Source organism: Rattus rattus, chromosome 2, assembly GCF_011064425.1.
Source record: "Rattus rattus isolate New Zealand chromosome 2, Rrattus_CSIRO_v1, whole genome shotgun sequence".
Classification (NCBI taxonomy): Eukaryota; Metazoa; Chordata; class Mammalia; order Rodentia; family Muridae; genus Rattus; species Rattus rattus.
In genome coordinates, this window is record NC_046155.1 from 215,074,111 (window position 1) to 215,081,232 (window position 7,122).

The 7,122-nt window shown below is 42.1% G+C and overlaps 1 pseudogene; it reads left to right on the forward strand.

The window, feature by feature from the left end:
* The first annotated feature begins 4,049 nt into the window (after positions 1-4,049).
* Positions 4,050-6,750, forward strand: LOC116893560 (annotated as a pseudogene).
* The last annotated feature ends 372 nt before the right edge of the window (positions 6,751-7,122 follow it).

The following is a 7,122-nucleotide window of genomic DNA, read 5'->3' on the forward strand; positions in this document are numbered from 1 at the left end:
GATGACCTAAGCTCAGATCCCAGAACACATGCAAATTGGATACAGGGGTGCAAAGCTCTGTAATCTCAGGACTCCTGCAGTGAGATGAGAGGTAGAGAGAGGGGAGTCTCTAGAAATCCATAGGCCAGCTAGTCTGTGATGGCAAAGAGATCCTGTCTCAAATGAGGTGAACGGTGTAGGAACAAAGCCCAAGGTGGACCTGTGACTTTTACATACATGACACTGTGTATGGTATATGTGCACCCTCACTCAGTACCACAAAGAAGCGCACGTGTGCACATATGCACACGTACATACACACAATGACAAAACAAACTTTATGATTTGTTGAAGGCTCAAAGGTGGAAATGTATTGATCTGTATTCTACAGGTGTGTTTAGGATAAGCCTCTCTCTCGGTGTGATCTGTAACTATTGACTCTATCTAAGAGAGAAGGGGTGTTTCAATTTCTGAACAGGAGAATCCAGTGGTTCCAAGTAAAGGAGGCTCTGCTGTATGAAAAGGGAGACGAATGAGTGGACCTTCTGAGTGTGTGTGGTGGATACTGCCATTGTCACATGACTCAGATTTGCTTTGTACATTGACTTGTGATAATGCTAACTGGCTAATTCACTAATTTTCCTTCTTTGAAAATAGCAACGAATGTAGACAAACCCAGTGGACACTTGTAAAAATATATTTTCTCTCTTTTTTCTCTTTCTTCCTTCTTTCCTTTTCTCTCTTTTTTCTCTTTCTTCCTTCCTTCCTTTCTTTTCCTTTTAAAACAACACAACCTTCCTACATAAATGTCTTATAAAAAGTTTATTTCAGATATTCATATATAAGTAATCCTACTGGGAAAATGTACCCTTATGACATAGTTTAACCACAATTATAATATTTTAAATAAATTAAGATTCAGCGACCGTCAAAAATATAAGAAGACGAAGCAAAGTCTAGAAAATAAATGTTTAAATTAAATATTAATTTATTTTAATTTTCTGTATATGAATGTTTTGCCTACATATGTGTCTGTGCAACACACATACTCACAGAGGCCAGGAGAGTGCATCAGAGTCTGCAAAGTTGCAGTTACAGATAGTCCTGAACCGCTTTGTGGGTGCTGGGAAGAGAGCTCGGGTCCTCTGTAAGAGCGGCAAGTACTCCTTAACCGTTAACCAAACTCTCCACTTCGTTGTTTTTCCTTTAAAGATTTATTTTGCTTTACACGTATGAGTGCTTTCCTGCATGCGTGTATACATACCATGTGTGTGCTGGTGTCTGTGGTAACTGAGGAAGGCATAGGATCCTCCGAAACTGGAGTTAGATGTGCTTTCAAACTACCATATGGGTACTTGCAAACAAGCCTGGGTTCTCCTCAAGCAGTGAGTGATTTTAACCACTGAACCCACTCTCCAGCCTGCAACATATCTATCCTTTAAAAGGAAAGATCCTTGGAATATAGGAATATATTAAAAGTCATTCTGCATCATTACCTAGACAACTAATATCCCTGAATGCATGCTAAACATAACCGTGAAGACAAGACTCACAGTCTTCTGGAGACGGGATTTGAGAATTTACTTTTTAGCATTCAATAACACAATAAATTAACTACATTCTCCAACAACTTACATTCCTCAAAATGACTCGAAGGGGTCATAATTTCCTAACACAGAAAAAATGAGTTTGAAGAGATACTAAGGCTAACTAAACTAATTGGATAATGGATCAAATCATTAAATAATGATCTAAATAAATACAGATAATGTGTCAAAAGAAAATTTAAAATATTCAAAACTAAGAGCACCCATAAAACATATAAAAATCAATACTCTAAAATAATGTTGGAAATACTATTTAATAATACCCACAAAAGTAGTTACCAGGAACTGGATACTCATTGTGTGCTAAAGGTTTTACCTAAATTATTTGGTACCCAAAATAACCAATATTATTTCTTTTTTCTCTTTTTCCTTTTTTTCCCCCCATCTTTATTAAATTGGGTGTTTCTTATATACATTTCAAATGTTATTCCCTTTCCCGGTTTCCAGGTCAACATCCCCCTAGCCCCTCCCCCTCCCCTTCTATATGGTTTTTCTCCTTCCCATCCTCCCCCATTACCTCCCTCCCCGAAAGAAAGAATCCCGTTCACTGAGGGTCCAACCTTGGAAGAACCAAGGGCTTCCCCTTCCACTGGTGCTCTTACTAGGCTATTCACTGCTACCTATGCAGTTGGAGCCCAGGGTCGGTCCATGTATAGTCTTTGGGTAGTGGCTTAGTCCCTGGAAGCTCTAGTTGGTTGGCATTGTTGTTCATATGGGGTCTTAAGCCCCTTCAGCTTTCTCAGTCCTTTCTCTGATTCCTTCAACAGGGGTCCCGTACTCAGTTCAGTGGTTTACTATTGGCATTTGCCTATATATTTGCCGTATTTGTGGTTGAGGAAACTGATGCTTTAAAGTCATGACCCCTGGCCACAAGTCCCCATCAGGAATGCTATTTCTTAGATGCCAGGGCAAGTCCAGCCTATAATTTCAGTCTTCTCACCCCCACCCCATGTTATAGTATTCACAATTCTTTTTAGAATTAGGCTCAATTTAATATAAAAAATGACAAACATACTAAATTGTTAAAAGGAAGAATTATGGATAGAAAGTGGTCATGGAGAGCAGGCATAGTCCATTCCATGTCTGTCAAAGACAGCAAGAGAGATGGGAAGATAATTACTAAGACCTTGAAAAGAGCTTGCTTTTATTTGTTTGTTTGCTTGTTTGTTTATCTATTTGTTTTTATTTTTACACTCCAGATTTTATACCCCTCCTGGTCCACCCCTGAGGGTTCCATATCCCATACCTCCTCCCTGCCTCCCCCAGTACCCTCCCCCCACAGTACCCCTGCCCCCCACCTCCACAAGGATGTCCCCACCCCATCCACCCCACCAGACCTCTAAACTCCCTGGGGCCTCCAGTCTCTTGAGGGTTAGGTGCATCTTCTCTGATTGAACCCAGACCTGAATGTCCTCTGCTGTATATGTGTTGGGGTCTCATCTCAGCTAGTGTATGCTGCCTGCTTGGTGATCCAGTGTCTGAGAGATCTCTGGGGTCCAGGTTAATTGAGACTGCTGGTCCTCCTACTGGGTTGCCCTCCTCCTCCTTAGCTTCCTCCAGCTTTCCCCTAATTCAACTAGAGGGGTCAGCAGCTTCTGTTCATATTTTGGGTGCACATATCTGCATGTGACCCTTTCAGCTGCTTGTTGGGTCCAAGTGGCATACACTTGCGGGGACTAGGGAAAGTCTTGAGTGAATGTGTTCAGAGTAGATTAATATCTGAGTGAAAGTGTGCTATTGACATGAACACAGCCATGCCCAGGACCCCAATGCCTCTGGATCCATGGAATTAGCAAAGTTTTATCCAGGAGTGACTCAGGAGTAAACAACAAAGTCTTCCCTGATTAAAGTGAGAATATACCATGACATTATACACCAAACTACCTCAGCCACACGTACCTCCTCTGGGATGGCTGCAGTTGAGATTATTCTCTTACAGAGATTTCTTACCAGGACTAGATAAACCTGCTTCCTTGTCCAGCTGCATTTAATAAACCCATTTCCTCCTTTCTGATGTATAAAACAGATGCACAGTCTCTGATGCAGAGTTTCTGGATGGCTGTTGCTACTGTATTGAGGCTCTCCATCAGACCGAGCAGAGCCCACCCAACGCCACCCATTTCAGATCACTCCCTGAAGCTGTGGCAGAGAAAAGCATCTTCAAAGACATAGGTGTGCACAAGAATAAAAAATGATCAAATTTTCCAAAGAGAAAATACTTGGCGAAGCTTGGTTTGTCGTCGTTTTCTTTTCCCTTTTGAGTTTCCCACGTGACTGAATTACTGGATCTGTAGCTGCAGTGAGCCTGGGAGTTTCCTAGGTTGATGTCCTTTGCCATCCATTATATGGAGTATGCTTTGTTAAACATTAAAATACACATTCACTCCTCTGTCGTGATGATATGTAATTGAACATTTATTAAAACCTAGAGAAAAGGCATTGGGTGTTGTAATTACATTTAAGATGTGCGACATTGTCATTAAAGTTTATTGTGTAGTGAAGAATCATGAGGAGCACTCCCTCAATATGCCGAGTGCTGAATTCACTCTTGGGAAGCTCAGACATGCAGCTCTTTTGATGTTATCCATGTCGTCTTTCTTCTGGAAAGCAACAGACAGGGTGACATTTTCTCAGAATGATAAATTCTACACAGATAAACATCAAGGACCACACATTTGATTTCTATGGACATTCTTCATTTCTTGAGTTGAGGAATCCAAGGAGATACTAGCTCATAGGTCTAAAACACCAGCCCTGGGGAATCGCATGCGAATGCCTAAGGCAAAAGTGCCCCACTCAAACCAGTTCCTTAGCTGCCCTGTACTTAGCCTTAATTGCAATTCTGTGTTAATAAATGTCACAGACCCAAAGAGAGTTGGCCTGTAAATTCTAACATCTAACCAGCTAACACACAGGTGCTCACCAAATGTTAAGCAAAAACAAACAATGATTAGTAAACATTGACAAAGTTATGAAGCTCATCACAGTTGTAGCTAGTCATTACACACATGTAATGTCTGTGACATTTGCTTATTTTGTGATGGTTCATATCTCAAAAAGCAAGCAGGCTTCGGAAACAGAAAATGCTTGGTTTCATGCTCTGGGTCTTGTTCTTGGGAATGCAAGTCCATTGATGAATAACAAGTCTAGCTTAAGAACCTTTTTTTCCATTAATTAATTAATTTATTTACTTTACATCCTGATTGAAGCTTTCCCCGTCTTCTCCTTCCAGTCTTTTCCTGTCCTTCCCCTGACCTCCCTTCATTCTTTTCTGGAAAAGAGAGGACTTCCATAAATATCAACCCACCTTGGAATATTAAGGTGGACCAAGACTAGAGGCATCTTCTCCTTTTGAGTCTAGACAACACAGCCAAGATAGGAGAGGTAGGCAACAGAGCCAGAGACACCCCTGTTCCTGCAGTTAGGGGTCCCAAATAAAGATCAAGTTGCATATCTGGTAGATTTGTGCAGAGGGCCTAGGTTCATACCATGCATGCTCTCTGGTTAGTGATTCAATCTCTGTGAGCCCCTATGGGCCCAGGTTAGTTGATTCTGTACATTTTCTGGTGGTCTCCTTGACCTTTCTGGCACCTTCTATCCATCATGATTTTTTTGTGTGTGTCAGAAAATTTTGTCTTATTGAAAATAGATTTTTCACTTTCCCATCTCCGTCCCCTGTCCCAACCTGGCTTTTCCCTCCTTCCATTTACGTGTCTCATTTTGATAGGCTGTTTTCCCGGGGATCCATAAGGACCCGGGGCCATTTTCTGGGCCAAATGATGCTGCCCACTATAGCCGGGAAAGGAGTTAGCAGGAAACGGGAAAGCAGTTAGCAGGAAACGGAAAGCACCTGCCTCGCCAGGAGCCAGAGCGATGCTCAGGGCCGGCAGTTTGGCTGGGATCACTCGCTGTACAAAAGGAAAAGACTCCCCCCAGTGAAGAGATCCCTAGTGTACTACCTGAAGACCTGTGAAGTCAGGCTACAGAGTGAAACCAACTACTCTCAGGTGTTACATGGTTATGCGTCACAACAACTTCCCAGTCTCCTCAAGGAGAGAGAATTTCACCTTAGGACACTTAATAAAGTGTTTGCTTCTCAGTGCTTGAGTCGTAGGCAAGTTGTGTGCGGCATAAAATGCAACATGCACTTTGTAGTGGATGTCCAGACAGGCCACATTACCAAGATTCCCATTCTGAAAGACCAGTAACCTGGAGGTGAGACTCAGCAGGGCTGTAATATCCATGCAGTTGAACTGAATCCTAGAAGACTCCTAGCCACTGGAGGAGACAACCGAAACAGTTTTGCCATCTATTGCAAACATTAGATCATATGTGTGTGGGTGAGGATGGACACAAGGATTAGATCTATTCTATTGTGTGGATCAATGATACTGTTGCAGTGCCTGGTTCATGGGATGGGTCTATGGGTCTCTGGAAGGTTACAGATGATGGTTGACCAAAAGTGATGCAAGACATAATGTGTCACTATTACCTGTGTATGCTCTTATCACTCACAAGGCCTTAAAGGATATCACCAAGAAGGACACAACCCAGACAACTGCAAAGTATGGGCTTTAGCATTCAACAAGAACAAGGAGTTGGGAGCAGTATCGCCAGATGGCTACTTCCATCTCTGGAAGACTGAAAGTGCACTGTCTAAGCTCCTTTCCACCAAACTGCCATATTGTAGAGAAAATGTGTGTCTGGTCTATGGTAGTGAGTGGTCAGTACATGCAGTGGGCTCTCAAGCACATGTCGCCTTCTTGGATCCATGGCAGCCATCATACAACATCAAATCTGTCTGCTCCAGGGAGCGAAGCAGTGGGATTCGATCTGTGAGCTTCTGTGAACACATCATCACTGTGGGCACAGGGCAGGGCTCCCTGCTGCTCTATGACATCAGAACTCAGAGATTTTTGGAAGAGAAGCTCTCAGCTTGTTATGGTCCAAGACCAGACTCTCAGAGGAGAATCTCAAACTAACTACTGGCAAGGGCTAGCTGAATCATGATGAAACCTGGAGGAAATACTTTTCAGACATTGACTTCTTCTCCAATGCTGTTTATACCCACTGCTACAAAACTCTTTGTGACAGGGGGGTCTCCACTCTTCTAGTCTCCATGGAAACTATGCTGAACTGTGGAGTTAATGACAACGACTACTAACTTTCTCCCAAAATGCAGATTTACACTAACTTCCTCCCTTAAAAAAAAGAAAATAGATTTTTCATACAATATATTCTGATTATGGCTCCCTCCTCCAACTCCTCCATGTTCCTCTACACTTCCTTCTATGTAGTTCAACACTCAAACACAGAAGCCATGATATATATATATATATATATATATATATATTATATATATATATAATCTCCTGTCGGGTTAAAAGAACAATGCCCTGACAGAATTTTAGGAGAGCAAGAACCTCCATGGATAGCACTGAATCAGTTGTGTTGGCCATTGACTACTGGGCACCAAGTCTTCCTTAAAAGTGGGTCATTTCCTAAGTGAGACTCTCAGGAAAAAAAAAGACAACTG